The sequence below is a fragment of the Sciurus carolinensis genome, chromosome 16 (assembly GCF_902686445.1).
Source record: "Sciurus carolinensis chromosome 16, mSciCar1.2, whole genome shotgun sequence".
In the NCBI taxonomy this organism is placed as follows: domain Eukaryota; kingdom Metazoa; phylum Chordata; class Mammalia; order Rodentia; family Sciuridae; genus Sciurus; species Sciurus carolinensis.
The window spans coordinates 10,620,401-10,639,433 of NC_062228.1; positions in this window are offsets into that span (position 1 = coordinate 10,620,401).

A 19,033-nucleotide genomic window follows, 5' to 3' on the forward strand; every position below is an offset into this window, starting at 1 on the left:
CCATTTCCAATAATTTCCCAGGAGCCTCCATGCTGAGGCACTGGTTATTATACACAAGAGGTAAGACATGTATGTGCTGTTGTTTTAAGGTTTCCATGACAAAGTTGAAGATTTGTTAATGCATTTTCATGGATAATCTGGTAGCATCATGAAATTTCTTCCTAGCTTCCTAAAATACATTTCAACCAGCTTGGAAATGGTAGTAGTCTGAAAACTTAAAACCCAGCATTGTAGAGCAGTTCAAGAATAAAGTTGTCATTGAAGAGTGTACATTCTTGTTTGTATCTGGTGCAGTAGAAGTCACAGGGAAGTCACCTGGTACATGCAATGTTGGTCCTGGAAAACACACACGCATGCACGCACAGAGCCTTGGTTAGGTGAATCTCCCCTTGATGTATCAAGCTACACATCGACTCCCAAGACTCATCGCAAACAGCCCTCTTCTATTGCTTTTTTTTTAAAAAGTACTATTTAAAAGATGCAGATGATTCAAAGATGATGTGGGACTTTGGTACTATGAAGAAAGTTGTCAGACCTAAATTTAAGTACAAGTGTACATTTAAGAACCTTTAAGCAATAGTGACATGGGCAAAGTGCTTCTTACAGAATGGATAAAACTGTCAATGAAACAAATATACTCAGAGTAATGAAATGAGACCCTCAGTAAAAATACATATATTTTTACAAGTTGTTTACTTCTTTAATACATGTGATATTATCAACTATGCTTTTTAAAATATTGCAATATTTATCTTTTCATGCTTTTTATAATCAAGTATGTCAAGTATTTGGCTTTTTCTAAAAAGTCCATACTTTAGGATTATATTTACCCTTCTGATAAGATTAAAGAAATGGACAAAGTCTGTTACCCTTTTTATCACTAGTTATTATTGCCTCCATTCTTTCAGTATATTGTAACATACTTTTGATAGCCCAACAGCTGCCATCTTTATGAGTGTTTCTTTTAATAATTTTGTCTGAATAAAGCAATAACTATATTCCCATAGACTATAATATAAGCTGATATTTTGGCATTTTCCTGCCTAATTTGTGACATTTTAAATTTCTTCTTTAGAGTTTATATTTTTAAATTATAAGTAGCTAAGATTTTATAATAATTATACAGTTAATTTCTGTTTTTATTGGCCATATTAGAAATGGAACCTGCAAAACCTCTAAATTTTTAATGCATTATGATCTTATTCATTTTGTTAATTACACATGCCTGTAAACTAAAAAATAATGCCTGCTCTTTGCACATAGGCTAAAATGGATTCAGTACACATTGCTTTGAGCTCTTAATTGCATAATTAAAATGTAAAGTAGCCTGAGTTTTTTATTGAATTGATCACTAATATTTTTCTATTTATAATAAGGTCTACTACTATACTTTCACTTGGTTCAAGTCATTGTTATTTTTTAAACTTGCCACATGTCTGGCACACTTCAATCACACTGTTTTGATTGTACTAATAATTATCCTATCTCCCTTAGGCATCTTGCATTTTCACCTATGAGAATCTGACCTGTTAGGGAAATTCAGTCATTATTTTCAGGTGTTGTTTCTATTCTTATGCAGTACTTTAAGCTCACTATTGTTTGTTGTCTTCCTCTCATTTTTACTCTTCCTGTCAAGTTCAATATTTTTTCCCCACATTTTTTCTGCATTCCACCATAGCTGGTTACTTTGGGAAAATAACCATATATTCCAGTATTTTACTGACTAGATAGCCAGGATTTGCACCCACCTCCTCTTGGGCTTTGCCAAGATGGTTCTAAAACTTTAGATCTTAATTTTGTCTCAAATTATGTATTTTCTTATTTAAAATACTTTTGACTTTACATATAATTTTACTATACATATAATTTTACTATATACATACACACATACATTTGTAAGCAAGGGGTATGTGTATGTTTCTCTAATACATATAGAGAAACAGATGTTCAACTTACCTTGAGGTTACATAACAATAAACCTATTGTAAACTGAAGGCATTCCAAGTCAAAAATGCATCGACTATACCTCACCTGTGGAACGTAGCTTAGCAACATGGCACACTGTAGTCTCTCCCATTTCTCCTCACTACCACCAGGTTGACTGGGAGCCACAGCCTACTGCCACCACCCACTAGAAAGTATCTTACTACCTATTGCTAGCCCAGGAAAATATCAAAATTCAAAGCTCAGTTTCCACCAAATATGTTTTTTTGCACCATTGCAAAGTGGAAGAATCCCAAGTCAAGCTATTGTAAGCCAGGGAACTACCTGTACCGTCAGGTGTATTGAAATATCTCGAGCTCACATTCCCCTCACCCACTTAGATGACTCAATCCTCTCATTGCACCTGAATAATTTCTCAAGTGGGATATATCATTGTGACAACTGTGTGCCAACTGAATCCTGCATGCTCCCAAAGCATTTTCCCCTAAGATTTGAATTCTTGGCTATGTATAGAATCTGCAGAGTTCTGTCATTAAACTAATCAATTACGTGTTGCTCTTATTATCTTCCACTTAAATATTTGAACCTTTAATTCCAATGTAATGGTCACTTTGAATTGTCAACTTGATTGGATTAAGAGATGCCAATGATCAAGAGGCTTCCAGGTGTGTCCATGAGGGCGTGTCTAGGAATGATTGGCATGTGGGATAGGAACTGAAGTGGAGCCCCTCCCTAAGCATGGGCAGCACTGCCCAATAGGATGGAATAGAAGCTGGAAGAACAAGGAAGCAGATGCAGATGCAGATGCAGTTTGGCTCTTCTCGAATGGTTCCTGATCACTGCTTCCATCATCTGAGGATATTGGACTCTCCCTTCTTCACTCTTCCAAAGTGGTCTCTGCCAGTGATTCTCTGGTAGTTTCCAGAAGCCTTGGTCTTGGACTAGGGTAGCACTGTTGATCCCTCTTATTCTGGGGCTTCCACATCTTGGACTGCACAGCTGCTGGTTCTTCCAGGTCTCCAGCTGCAGATGACCATTGTGAACTATCCAGCTTCTGGTCATGTAAGCCAATCTAATAAATCCCCTTTTTATAATCATACTTCCTGTTGACTCTGTTCCTCTAAAGAACCCTGACTAATACAACTAATATTGTTTGGGGAACCACCAAGCCTTTTTACATTTTAGACTTAGACTTTTCTTCCACTAAGGGAAAAGTTCTGCTATTTCATTATTCTCTATCCTCTATTTCCTTCTCCTCTTAGTCATCCCAGTCAAGCATCTTCAGGTCTGATTTCTATTTCCTTTTATTTTTCTGTATTATGAGCTACTTACTTTACTTGGTTTTCCGAAACAAAAACTCTGTTCTCACCAGTGATCTTGTTTTCATTCTTCAATGAATTGTACAATTTGGAAATTTTTATTTCAGAAGGTAACGTACTGTTGTTCTGTTTCATCTAATTGAAAGTTTCCTTTTCCTGTGTTAATACTTTGTTCAGCCTCCATTGGTTTTCCCTCAAAATTAATCACCTCTTTCAGTGATTCACTGTGGGCAGCCCTGAATCATTTTACCATACTTACCATAATTGGTAATTTGCAAACCTGGTCTTAGAAGCACATGAAAAGACTTTGAGATGTACCAATGCCTGGGCCACATCCCCAGCTATTCTGATTTAACCCATCTATATGATATCCAGGCACAGGTATTTTGACAAGTTCTAACGTGCATCCAAAAACTGAGATCCACAGTCTTAGGATGGCAGGGACCCTGCCTGCTCATGTCTTTCTTCCTACCTCACCCACAGGGCTGTACCATCTCTGGGCCACTGGCATGAACAAGACAGCTCCTGCTAGAGTCAGCAAGGAAGGGTTGGCAAGCTACATCCTCATTCTAGACGAGACAGGGCGGGGGGAAAGAGAGAGAGACTGACTGACTGCATAGGGTGTTAGAGGACCATGGCTCCCTCTCCAGCCAGTGAGAAGTGGACATTGAGCCCCACAGGCAGTTGCTCTCCAGCTCTCAGCAGACTTAACTAAGCAACCCAGCAGCCATGGTGGCAGCTCTCTTCTAAGAGGATCTGCCCCTGTGTGCTGGCAGCAAAGAGACCTGGGCCATCATCACCCCAGGTAATTAAGTACCCTGCACCTACTACTAGAGACACACCCTCAGGCTGTGTGAGCAATGGTTAGATCCTGAGTGGGAGGGGATTCCACAGAGAAGGAGCCAGAGGTGCACACACAGGCTTGTCCTTCCAGAATCCCTCTCTGTGGGTGGAGCTCTATACATCACACGCCGTGGCATAATCTATTCAAACACTACATGTTTAATAAATCTTTTAACTAAAATAGTTTAATTGACAAGCAAAAATTATATTTGTGTTGTACATGATGTCTTGATATTTGAATACATTGTGGAGTGGCTAACTCAAGCTATTTAACATACACACTGCCTCATACATATTTTTGTAGAAAGAACACACAAACAACCTTTGTTAGTAACTATCAATAAATCATAGTGTACGTGGAGTGTGGGCACCCTTGCCAAAATGCAAAATAGAATGATTGCTGGATGTATAGTGAAAAATAAAAATAAATCAATGAATGAACCCCTGAATCCTAGGAAATCTTCCAAATTGCAGTGATGTAGCAACTGCTTTAAGAATGCCTGCCTACAAATCAATTATGATTAGGAATCCATTTTGATATTTGTTTATTCATCCACTCTACTTATTACAAACTAAGTTTTTTCCATTTATCCATGGGTGATCACTCAGACGGTAGAGAGCAGGAAACCATGTCACAGTCACTGTTGAATTTCACAGCCATTGTTTGCTTGGTACATCAAGTAAATGGTCAATAAATATTTATTGATTTAAAAAATATTGAATTTTGCAATGTTCACCTACTCCTAGGGGCACTGAAGGATTAAATAAGACAATAAAGGTAAAATGCTTAGCATGGTTTTTTGCACAGCTTAAATGAAAATAAATTGGAACCCTTGCTTCATTTTATTCAAATTCCTGCTTTTGAACAAACTTAGGCATTTTGTACCATTTTCTCTTTGTCATCCCATCCTCCCTTTCACTGAAAATGGAGAATTAACATGCAATACATATAAATTGTTTTGTTTGACAGCATTCTCCTCTAGTCTCTTCCTATATTTTGTATAAGCATAATATTACTTAAGAACACTTCTCATTTCCACTACAATTATTTTTACGGTGTTTCTAAATTACCCAGACATTTAAGAAGAATGTCAGATCAAACTATAATGTACACATGCCACACATGAACTGTTCTGTAGTGATTTTGCTGAATGTCAAAGGCACCAAGGTTGAGTATAATTAGGTAATTCACCAAGCTGACTCTTAAAGCTAACAAGCTACTCTAAAACTCCCTTAGAGTAACATCTTCCTGAGCTAAGCAATGTGGGATTTAAAAATATTCAAACAAAAATAAATTTCATGCAGAATTTTTACTGGCTTTTTGTCTGTTAACATCTCTATAGAAATCTTAAAACAAAATAGCCGACTCAATTTATTGACATTCAAAATATCATCCTGGCACTTTGTGATAATTATGTGAAGTACTAATGGCATTTAAATTTTATTTAGTTATTAGACTTCTTAAGAGCTTTAGCTCCAGAATCTAAAGTGCTTTATGAAGAATTGATAAGCTCCATTATTCGGAAAGAACCAAAAGAACTCATTTAATTGTGCATAAGCGTGTACTGATGTTTTTCCCTTTATTTGTGGAGGGAGAAGGTCAGAATTCCACTAAGTTTAATGTTACCTAGCTACATAAACGCTCTGCCTCCAAATGTAGTCACACTGGGGGTCAGGGTTTCGACATGTGAATTTGTCCATAAGTGGCCTGCACTGCTCTGCCTGGGCCTGAGGAGGAAGGGGTCCTGCTGGTTCATACACAACACAGTACGAGACACAAACACCACAGCTGAAACCTATAGAGGCCTGTGCCTCAGTGCAGGATGGAACCCCTGCCATAGACACGTCCTTCAATGGACCCTCAGCCCCGCCCTCTCAGAGTAATTTTTATTCTGAAAAAAAAAAAAAAAATCACATTTGAATAAGTGAGATTACAATTTAAACCTCAGCAAGGAACCAGGCAGTCAGTCTGAATGTCCCCCTGCCCCTTCATCACATCTCTGTACATCCCAAATACAATTCGCGCTCCACCTGCTCCCGGGGACCACCACAAGGCAAGGAAGAACAACCAAGAGGATACTCAGGAGCCCCAAGAAGAGGTCCAGGGAAAGGGAGAGAGTCTGCTAAAAGCATCTGGGCCCACAGGCGATCCTCAAGCACTGGTTTGGCACAAGATTCAATTAACTGTGGAGGGAAAGGCCAAGGATTTGAAGTAAACTTGACCTCATCGCCCGGTGCATTGCTTTTCCATGACAAATGATTGATTGTCATGAGAAGTTCCAGTGATTGCAATTGATGTATTTACACATGGCATTTGCCCACAAAACAGAAGAGGAGTGAGTAACCCACTAACGAAAGTCAGAGATTATACTTCAACGGAAAGGCTGTATCTCAGACCTCCCAGGCCTGTCTGAAAATGAAAAGCCAGGTTCTCCAATAACAAAAACAACTCTGACTCATGTAAAGTTGCCCTTTAAGTCGTGATCTTAACTAGCCTGGATGTTGTCTGAATCGTTGATAATGAACATTTGGAGACGCCAAGCGCAAATTCAGCATCGCCTCACGCCACACACCAGCGCGTTCTGAGTGCCCAAACTCATCTGCCCAGATCAGGCGCCTCTTGATCTGTGCATTCACTCCACGTGTGACCATGTGTTGTAACAAACTGTCACCAACATAGGCACTTACGGTTTCGTAGGTCAGAAGTCTGATGCCAGCCTCACCCGGCTGCCACCGAGGTATTGGTAGGATTGTGCTCTTTCTGCCAACCGTAGGAAGGAGTCTTCTTCTTGCTCATACAGATCGCTGGTGGTGTTCAGTTAGTTCCTTGTGGCTGCGGCACTGAGATCCGTTTCTTTGCTGCCAGTCAGCTGAGAGCTGCTCCCGGCTCTACAGGGAGCCCACCTTCTTTGGCTGGTCTCACTCCTTCCATCTTTAAGGCAGGAATGGCAGGTCCTACACTTCCCTGTCTCCTCCTGCCTGCCTCCTTCTCTGCGACCAAGCCGAGAGCAGGTTTTCCACTTTAAAAGAGAAATGTGATTTGATTGTGCCCACCTGAATAACTCAGGACGCTCGCCTTAGCTCAAGGTGCTTACCCTTAATCACATCGCCACCGGGTTTCTCACCACGGAAGGCGAGGTGAGGTATCCACAGTTTCCAGAGATGAGGGTATCTCTGGAGGTTGGCAACCCTGCAACCACACCATTTTTAGTCCCTTTTGGTCTACCTATTGGGCATCTCACGCCTGCAGCATTTCAGTCTCTCTCCTTCCTTCTCTATTTTTTTAGACACAGAAAGTCAGTGTGAACTGCAGAGGGCTATTACTTCCCCTTGCACTGGCTACGTAGGCTCAGACTTGGCAGCCATGGGAGTTGTGACTTAGATTCTCTTCCGCGACACAGACCAGCTGCACCACTCCCTCTGCAGATGCCTAGGAAGGGTCCAATTCTGTATTTCGGTTTCCCATCTGTTTCCCATATTCATACTCGATATCCCAGATTTCAGCCCCTGGTGAACTATTAACTTGGCTATGAAAAAATAAAAGGTTAAAAAAAATCAGCAATAAATCTTGGTGTTGATTACTTCCAAGAAAGTTCCTTCAAAAAAGCATCAGTCAAAGCCCCCCAAAATTTTCATAAATGGGAGCATATGAACATAAAAAAGAGGAAAGATTCCTCTTTAAAGAGTTTTTATTGAACCAATTTGTTCATTGATATTCTGCCACTTGAATTGTTATTAAAATCATTTGCCAAAAATTAGTGTTCATATTAAGAAATAAAGTTATTAGATACCCTTTCTTATGTCTTAGTTTTTCTAGGCACAAATAAAAATGAACACTGTAGTTCAGTTAAATTGAAGACAATGGGTCCAACATCTAGCTGTTTACTGTGGAGCAATCTGCATAGCACCAAGGGTATGTAAAAACAGCAAATACTCTGTAATTGTGACCTCCTTTCCCTGGTGTTTGTGGCTTTACCCACATCTGCTCCATATGGTGCTATTTAGTATAAAACTTGCAAACTTGGAAACTATGTCTAAAATAAGATGTTCCAGGGCTGCTCACCTGTCACTCAAATTACTTCTCCTCCCTCCTTGGTTTTTTTCTCCCTAGTGGGGTCAGGGGCGCAGGTACTAGGGATTGAACTCAGGGATACTCCACCACTGAGCCACATCCCCACCCTATTTTGTATTTTCTTTAGAGATAGAGTCTCACTGAGTTGCTTAGTGCCTTGCTTTTGCTGAGGCTGGCTTTGAACTCTCTATCCTCCTGCTTCGGCCTCCCAAGCCACTGGGATTACAGGCGTGTGCCACCACACCCAGTTTCTCCCTAGTGCTTTTTATTTAGCATGCTATATAATCTTGTTTATTTATTTATGAGTAAAAATACTCCCGTGCCATCCACGCTTACAATTAGTAGCTGCATTGATAGATGGTGGAAGCCTCTTACTCTGGGGTGGGCACATGGTGGGTCACACCATCTGGAATGGCAGTAACAGTGATTACCTGCTGGACCCAGAGCAAGGCCTACGACGTGTATTTTGAAGGAACCATTATTCTTAGACGGTTTTATTTTAATCCTTTTTTATTTCCTTTCACCTTAGGAGGGAAAATGTTTATTTGATTTTTTTTTTTTTATTGTCTACATATCTTCTGTTGCTCAGTTCAATTTTCTATCCCCTCAGGTGAACTGAGCATAGCAACAGCCAAGGCCAGGTTGGTAAATGGGACAGCTCTGAGTGAACCTGCCAGGAGAAGGTGACTCGGTGCGTGTTTTTCACAACCACACTCATAGACATATCCCTGCACAGCAGGCTGCTGTGGGACATCAAGTCACCTCTGACAAAGAGGTCTTGAATGTTTTGCCTTAAATAAGGCCTAGGAAATCAAATAAGAATCTTCGAACTAACCTCTGCTATTTTGATGGAGCTCAGGAGTTAGGAAATTGCTTCCCACATGAGCCAGGGGCTCTGTGGCCTGGCCTAGGTTCTGAAATTCTCAGCCCCCACTTTTGCCATTACAGTGAACATTCTCTAGGTCTGTGGTAGAATTATAAGCTTCTTTCCAGCTAGAACATTCTACGATTGTAGGATTTATATTCTAAATTATAAAAACTGTTTCAAAGTTCTAATTTTAGAAGGTAATGACCATCTTCCAATGAGAGAAAACACACTTGGAACTTGAAAGCACACGAATGGATGATAACCTAATCCAGAAAAAGGTTTTTCTTTTTCCGGGTGGTCTTGAAGTCCACTCCACACCTCCATTTCAAGAACAAAGAGAATGTCTGATGAGGAAAGTCTTATTTCAGCCTATCACTCATTCTACAGATAAAAGGAAGACGGAGCATGGCAGACCATCCCTGCTCCTTCCCACGTAGCCTCGGGAATGAATATTTAACTCGCTCTAGCCATCATTGTTGAATTCCAGCTATGTACCATGATGCTCTGGTGATACAACCACAAGGAGAAATGAGCCCATGGTCCCAAGATTAAGATTAACCTGCTCAGGATAATTGGAACACTTGTAAAATACTGCATGCAATGCAACGCACTAAGGGCGATAATTAGCACGAGCTGGCCCAAGAAGTGCGAGGACCGAATGAACTTTATTTTGACACAATACCCATACATGTGTACTAAAACCGGGCAGCAAGAGAAGATGAAATGAACTGTCTCGGGAAAGCTGACGTTGAAACAGGACCCAAGCTTTTGTGCTAAATAAAGACATCAATTTGTCCACTCTTCCTGCGTATGGTAAAATCATGATAGAATGTAAAAGGACATAAAAGTTAATGATTTTGGAACCAAGCTGCATGATGCAAGTGCTCCATTGGGAATAAACAGCCCAGGAACCAGTCAGAGGATTCTGAGACGAAGGTCAGTTTCCAGTCCATTCTGCAGAATCAATACAGTGCCCTGGACTTGCAATGGGTCTCATAAGTCACAGATTGACGAGGCCATGTATCAACTTCCACCCTGCATGACTTTCAATGCCTCTCATCGACAAGCATTGCTGAGCAAATATCTGTGATCGGAATCTGCAATTAGACTAGAATATTGCCCACAGGTAGGCAGTGGGCAAACAGGGTGGACAATCCACAGCAAGAAGACCCTATGTCAAATCCAGAATTGATTTCCAGAAGCAAAACTGAAATTGCTATCAGAGGCTTCCTGTGAAGGTCCATTTCATTGATGAGGTTTGTCACAATGAAAATCGACATCATCCACATATGGGAAAGTTCCAAAGAATCACACTAAGTTTCAATCTTCTGTTTGATATGGTTTTCTTGTGGCAAAATATTTGAAGAAATTAGAACTAGAAACAGAGAAAGAAAACAAGAAGAACTAGGAAATATCATTCATTTCTCACACAAGTACTGAGTTGGGCACTCTTCCCAGTGCTAACTATAAACAAAACAAGTAAAGATCCCACCTTCCTAGGAGGGGTCCACCGAGAGGAGACAAATAAACAAAGAAATAAGCTTGGTTTGCATGGTATGTGAGAAGGTGACAAGCACCAGGGAGGAAAACAGCAGAGATGACAAAGCTAGCATTTAGCAGGAGGGAGCTTCATCAGGCTTCATGGCTCGGAAAGCACTCACTGCCCAGGACAAGGGAAGACAAACACTTGGCTTCACCCCAGCTCCTGTCTGGAGTCTGACCTCTTTGAGCTAGCAGTCAGAAACTATGCACAGTAGGCATGCTTGGGAAGAAATCCCGACTGGCTGCCTCCATCTCGCAATTGATCTTGAGGACCAGAAAAATCCCAAACTCTGATTATCATAAGAGACAACACTGCACAGCACTCCTGTAATCCAGCCACCGGGTTCACCAATTTAATCCTCCTGTCACCTCAATAAGGCCTGTTTATTATCATCTGCATTTTTCAGATGAGGAGACCAAGACCGTGAAGCTCTTTCTGTGAAGAGTGGAGTTGGGATTTGAATTCTGGCCCCACTGAGCTCTTAGCTCACACTACACAACCTCTGCCAATGAACCCCACATGCTCTGGTCACCTAGATGATGCTGATGTCCAGTCACATCCCTGCATCTAGTTGTCTACCTGATATCTCCATTTGGATAGCTGATGGATCACACAAAAGTGATGCATTTAAAATAAAACTTACTGCATCCCTTAAAACATCCTGCCCTCCTATTTTCCACCTCTGCACACCTGCTCTCATCTCAGCTTCTGGAACCGTCTTTATAAATAGCACACCATTCACACAGCTGCTCCAGCCCAAAACGTAAGCCTTGACTTCTCTGTTTCTCTCACATCTATCATTCAATCTATTTGAAACTCCTCCGAGATATTGCCCAAATCCACCACTCTGCAATCCTGTTCGGGCTGCTGTGGGGCCCACCTTCCAGTCTGGGATGGTCTTAAGTCTCTCTACTTCATTCTTACCACCAAGAGTCAATTCTTCCTTCAACAGTCCCAGGGATCTTTTAAAAGTACATATCAGATCACGTCATACCCCTGCACAAACCAGGCTGATGACTTCTTTATTAGTTCAAGACCAGACACAGAATCAATAGCAGAGAGAGAGAGAGAGAGAGAGAGAGAGAGAGAGAGAGAGAGAGAGAGAGAGAGAGAGATTTATCTTAAGAAATTGGCTCCCACAATTGTGAGGGCTTGCAAATACAAAACCTGCAGGGCAGACCAGCAAGCGGGAAGTTCTGGCAAAAGTTGAAGTCTTGAGTCTAAAGGTTGGTAATTCAAGCAGAGTGTCTATGTTACAGTCTGGAAGAGGATTCCTTCCTATTCATGGGACCTCAGCCATTGCTCTGATGACCTTCAAATGATTGAATGAGGCCCACCCTCATTATGAAAGATAATCTGCTTAACTCAAAATCTGCTGATTTAAATATAAATTTTAAAAAATTAAATTAAAAAAATTTTTTAAAAATTTAAGACCTTCACAACAACATATAGGCTGGTGTTTAACCCAATACCCAGGCACCATAGCCTAGCCAAGTTGACACATAAATAACCCTGACAGCTTCCCATTATATCCAGAACAAAGCCCGTAACTGGTAGGCTTCTATCTTCTTTTTTGGGGGGTGCTGGGGATCGAACCCAAGGTCTTGTGCTTGCAAGGTAAGCACTCTACCGACTGAGCTATTTCCCCAGCCCTGGCTTCTATCTTCTTTCTCACTTTCTCTGTTCTCCTGGTTACCTGGTCAGCTTGTTCTGAGTACGTGACATGCTCTTTCCTATCTGCAAAAAAAAAAAAAAAAAAGAGCCTTGTTCTGCTGCTCCTTTTACCTGGGATGCTCTTCCCCGAGACCTGCATGTGGCTCTCTCCCTCACTTAATCTGGATCTCAGCTCTCATACCACCTGATCAAAGAGGTCTTGCCTGACCAGCTTGTGTTACACAGACCAGGAGCCTGTATTGCTCTCCAGCTCCTGGGACCTCCTGGACACAGAGGGACATTGCTTGTTTACTGTCTCCCCTCCCCCACTGATCATTTAGTGTCATTCCTCAGAATTGTGCAACAACTTGGTGCTGAAGAATGAAGCTGAATGAGTGATGGATGGGGTGAAAATAGATTTTTTTAATCCTTTGGTAGAAAGCAACTGTGGAAATATTAAGAAACAGAATCAGTTTTCAAATACTTATGATGTAAATGAAACTATTACTTGCTGTAACTTATAATCCATACAACATTCTTTTCTATGGCTTTTTTCTTATTTTGTTTTGTCTGAGGTTCTTGCTAGTATTTTCTGTTGGTGATTTTTTATTTAATTTGAGGTCACGACTCTGAATATTCTTTGCCTCCTAGAACATTGCACCAGGATCAACCCGTCTATTAAAGCACACTGCACCGCATAAGCACTTTCCAAAACCAGCAAGCTCCTGGCCACAGAGCCCTGACCTCCACGCTAACTGCATTCCAGCTCTGATTGGATACCACACTCACCTTGCTCCTTGTCTAAACATGGTGAAACATGGTAGCCCGCATTACACACCTACAACAGCATTCAAACCAGGAATAGTGCTAAGACAGAAGGAAGGAAAAACTTAATAAAGTCAATAATAAAAATACATTTACATAGTGACTAACGATGTTCTCTGTCGTCAAAGAAATTGTTTATCACTTGTTTGTATGCGTGATCCATGAGGATCTTCAATACTCTTCGTTCCCAGTTTACAAAGTAAGTAACCAAGAGAAAAATTAAAGCAATCAAATTCTGCCTTGAAAGTTCAGTTCCTGCCCATGGTGACAAGGATATTCCTTTGCAGAGATAAAATTCAAAGAATGTTTTGGCTCCAAGCCTGTGGTCTTCTTAGTGATCTGGCCCTACTAGGACAGAATCCTCAAGATGCCAGGAACTCAACACAACTCCACAGGTAGATTCTGGACAGGTAGCCATAAAATCTACAACCTCCAGCTCTCAGGAACATTTTCGCAAGTGTCCAAGGTCAGTCTATAATGTAAGAACCACCAGCAACCCAGCAAGACCCTCAGATCTCATCTCCGTAAGCTGCATGGTAAGTGAGATGGTGCAATCTCTGCGGGACCAGCAGTTCACTTCTCCAGTACCAACAGGGAAGCCCCTCTCCCCTGCAGATGAGGCTAGGAGGCTCAGTGGTTACTGGAGAGCACCCCACACACACACCCCCGTTGTGCAGGGGAGAGTTCTGTCCTCTAGCACTTCACTCTTCCAAAATGAACCAGAGGTTTGGTGAACATCATTATTTCATCTTCCCTCCAGGCACTAAAAAAATTAAAAAATCAATGAAATGGGCATTTCCTTTATAAAATGGGAATTTTGTTTAGTTGTAGAAAAATTTCCACCCATAATCATGAGAATGGCATCCACCCACCATTACTCACTAAATGTTATCTGAACCTCACTTTCCTGAGTTGGGCAATGACAGAACCTGAATCCTATAAAGTCCATTCCCACCCTGAGGGTTTGTGAGGTAAATGCAATCAAAACCCAAGTGAAACCTTTTCTTAATTAAATGAAATATTTTCTATTTAAAATAAAATTTTCCCAGTGTTTAAAAAACACTTACAACCAACTTGCCTTTCCCCCTGATGTCTCCTCTATGGACTTCCCAGCAACCCGCCACACACATGCAGTCTTGTTTTGTGCTGTTTTTCACTTCCTTCGTCTTTCCTCTTTCTTTGAACAGCAGGTGCCAGAATAACAAGGCAGTATGAAATTTACAGAAACAATGTGTTTATACAGTTGGCTACCTTATCTAAAATGTAATGCTCTTCGACTCCAAATCAGATGTCTTTCCATCTGCTGCCTGGTGCAAAGAACGCCGCACAAGGCTAATACTTTACCAATCAGTTTTTGCACAAAGGCTCCGGCCTCCAAAATCACTTCAGTAAAATATAAAAATTTCTACAGACCCATTTGCTATGTGTGCATGGAAACCAAATCTTTCTTAAACTAAAATTATCCCCTATTTACCTTATAGGGTATTTAATAAGTTCTCAAAAACTAGCCACAACATTACGAATCCTTTCATTGAAGGATATTAAAACACTTGAGGTCCTCACAGAGTTGAGCGATAAAATGTAATTATTCTTCCAACAACTAAGACATTTCAAACTTACCACCTTTACTTGTGATAATTGTTTTGTGGTTGTTTTTATAAAAGCACTCTCTCAGATCAACTTGTTTTATTTTAACTAAAGTTGAGCAGAAAAGGTTTGTGTTTTTAAATCTGATCCATAGAAAACTCCCATTTGATTCTATTGGTAAGGCAGAAATACCGGACCTGATTGTAAAATGAAATTACAAGAACATTATGATAAAGAACCAACGCCTGGGGAAAGGGTTCATTTTTCCCCTCCCCTCTGTCAGTCTCTCTTCAGGGAACCTAATTAACCACGGGTCCCTCTCAATTGGATTATAATATCTGTCTCTAGGAGTCTCCCTTTTGAAATGTAAACGTCCCTATGACAAGCTTACAAAGTCAGAGATTCAACAGGTAGCTGGAAAAAGAGTCATTTCTTCTTATACTTTGAAACTTTCTGAACTCTGTGGGAATGTAGCTACATCACTTAATTGCTAGGCCAATTAACTGCTGTCTAAACCATAAACTTGCAGGCTTAGTTCTTAGAACTATGGCTCTTAGAGAGGTAAACTCAAGTTATCCTGAGTTACTCTGCCTGTGGGAAGGCCACTTCGGGATAGGTGTTTTACTTTGTTTTGCACCTGTGAGCTACTTACCGCAAATTCCCTGTACATGGTCTTTGGTCACGTAGGCCAAGAACTCAAAACCACTAATGTCGTAATGGTTAAGAAATGAAGTCAAATTTCCTATAAAAGCCCCAGGTAACCTCAGCTCAAGGCCCAGAACTACAGAGCACTAAGCTCAACTGGGTCCCTGGCATAAATAAACCTGAGTCCTCCAACCCTCTTGGTGATGCCTGGTCTCTTGCTGAGCGTGATTTCCATTGCATTGGAAGATGTAGTTGAGCTTCTCCTGGATTTGGGACACAAGCCACTGCTTGCTACCCACCCAGGTCAATGGGGGAGAGTTGATATAGGTAGCATTCTGCATCCAGTTGTGTCTCATGGGTTAACCAATCACTTATGGAAAGTATTTGAAGGCCTGCGATGGCTGCAGGTGGCCTGAATACGAACAGGCTTTTCCTTGCCATTAGCCCCTGAACAGTATGAACAACTATTCAAGTAGTGCATACCTTGATTTAGGTACTAAAATTCATCAGGTACGATCTAAAGCATACGGAAAGACAGTGGCAGTTGTATGTTCCTGCAATCCTGTATTCGATGTTTCTAGATCTCTCTTTCCCTGTGACACCATTACCCCACCCAAATGGGGCTGAGTTTGTATGTTCAAGTGAAGGCTTAATAAAAAATGGTCAGGTTCTGGGTTCAAATTCAATCAGTGTTCCTACAGGGTAAATGGATTTATTGTAAAACTAATTCCCATATCACAGACTTCTCATCAGCCATGATGACGTCTAACAAACTGAATTCTTGGTTTGAATTTAGCCACAGGGAGCGCCACAAGAAAGAGGGCAACAGCAGACTGAATAACGCTTCAAGTTCAATACCTTTACTCTCCCCGCTCTGAGTCAGTGGCACCCTGGGAGCATCAGAGGTAGAGGTGGAAAGTCACGTTTCTCATCCTCAGCGAGTTTATTATGATGCTTAAGTGCCCTAGAGTCCCTCTCTGTTCCAAGACACCACCCCATGACCAAACCTCAGGGTCTGAGATTCCCACCCTCCCCCCTTCCTTTGAAGTGGGACATCGCAGGCAATCACGGAACAGCAGTAGACATCTCCCCAGAGCTGAATGGGAACCCTTAGACTCAGACCCAGGACGCGTGTCTGGAAAAGCTCAGGACCCTCCAGCCCACCCATCCCCAACTCTGCTGACAGCTAGAACCACCAAAGAGGGTTGTATTGAACCTACAGGCTTGTCGAGGAGCCTGGGAATCTGTATTTCTCCGCCTGATTGGAAAACTCAAACTTGCATTTTTTTAAAAAAGCTTGTGTTTGTTCTCTTGTTTTCTCCCACTTCCCTTCCTCTTCTCTCCTCCTTCCCCTCCTCCTTCCCCTCCTCCTCTTTCTCTCCCACCTTCAAATAAATTAATTAATTCATTAGGGTTAAAAAAATGCTGTTCAGCTAAATTATCTTACAAGTGAAGATTGTGAATGTGATGGCCAAAAACATCCTGCCTTTGTACACTTTAATATTCTTGACATTTCCAGGTTACACTTGTGAAAGATCAAAAAAGTACCGATACCTAGCATAAGCTTTGCTTATTTTAGTGTGAACACTTTATTACAGGCAAAAACTCAGGGTACCTAGGTAGCCCCAAGCCCAGGAAATATTTGAGATATTTGTAACACTACATTTACATTCCGACAGTCATGGCTCTTTAAATATCTTCTCTCTTCTTTCAAATACTCTTTGCTTATATATGTGTATTTCTGAGAGGTCTAAAGGGAATTCTCAAAGGCTCTTTCTTTTTAAATTTCTGCATAATTCTTTCAGCAATTGTTTGGTTTTAAAAACCATGTCTTAAGCCACATTTTATAAATGTTTATGACCTTACACCTGGATTTTAAGGTTTCGAGACTTGAATTTATATTACATGAAAGTGTTTGGATTTTGTTTTGCTTTGCTTCATCTCTCTAGAAAGCAATGCATACAGGTTATTATTTTAGGAAATGCTCTACTGTCATTTATTTTATTGCTTGCTTATTTTGGTTTTGTCATATTTCTCCCGCATCGTCAAATCTAATTGCTAATTATCCCTTCCTCAAATTTCTTAGGATTAATTTAAAACAAAGTTGATATCTCATTCACTTTGATTTGATGCACTTATTTTGCATAGCAAATATTTATTCCTTTGGTAAGTATTATATACAATATAAATCAAATTGTCATTACAAACTAGAAGTGTGTGCTATCTATTGTCTTAACAAGATTATTCTGAATTATTTGTTTTTCTGTCTTTTGTGAAAGCATGTTATTCATTCTCTAAAACTTGTCAATCGTGTTGTTTTAACATATTTTTAGACACTTGGGAATTTTTTCTTGTAAACATTACCACTCTTCATTGTAGCATGGAAAGATCTTGCTCCAGATCTGGAAATATTCTCCATTGATTACTCCAATTAAAAGGTCACTTAATCAAATTGTCTTATTTTGTGCCCTTTCATTTCTTTCAAATATTTTTTCTCATCCATTAAAAATAGTTTAATACACATATGAGGAAATGTAAGCCATTTTACCCAATTACTTTGAGATCAATAACACCATCAGGATGGACATAGCATTAAGTTCATGTTCGTTTTTATTAAATAAAATGGTCTATTGAATTATAATATACAAAAGTCAACAAATGAAATATGTACTGGCAGACTGACAAATACACATGTAAAAACCAAAATAAACAAAAACGAAGAGTGTATTGTTTCATGAATTTCAACAAGTGAACAGGCCCATGTAACTACCATTCAAATCACGATCCAGAACACTTTTTTAAAATTTTTTTATTTTATTTATTTTTCAAGACTTTTTCCAGGCACATTGCAATTATACAAAAAAGTGGGGTTCATTGTTACGTATTCGTGCGTGCACCAACACATTTTGGTTCATTCTGTCTCCCCTTTCCCTCCATGGGGCCCCCTTCCTCTATGCTACTCTGCTGGTCTCCCTTCTATGTTCATGACAAGATCCAGAACATTCCCACCACCTCCCCTCATCCTGGCCAGTAGATGCCCCTCCTAGTTACCAGCACTCTGCTAAGCCCTCACCTGCCTTCTACGATTGTAGAACAACTGATGTTGTTGTTGCATTTGCTTTTATTTTTTTAAGGTATATTTTCACCTCACTTCTTTCACGCAATATTATATGTGGTGGGTTTGCCTTGCAGCTTGGCTCCCTTGCTCACCAAATGCAGCACCAGATTAGTAACTCCAAACTCCACTGATGGCAGCTGAGCACCCTAATTAGCATTCAGCGTGGTTCTCTTGGTCTTCCCTTCAAGGGACACTAGATTTCATCCCTCCTGCTTATTCTTCCCTCTGGGATGCCACTTCAAATGTGTTCCTTTCCACTTGCCACTTATCCAAACTTTTTTTTTTCCCATAACCTAGCTCGAGCTTTACTTCCCAACTGTCTACATAACAAATATTTCCTTTACCATGATTCCCTCCTCTATTGAACTGTCATCAATTTGTTCAGATGTTATCCTGAAATAGTCTCTGTTGTCTAAGAGAAACTTGTCTCCCTACAGGATAAAATTCCAGACTCTAATAAATGCAGGGTTCCAGAAGATAATGCAAAAGCAGAAAGTTTGAGAGGGGCAGTACAAACCAGAGGAATGGAAAGTTATGCTCCATTTGTGTACAATGTGTCAAAATGCATTCTACTGTCATGTATAACCAATTAGAACAAATTATTTAAAATGCAAAA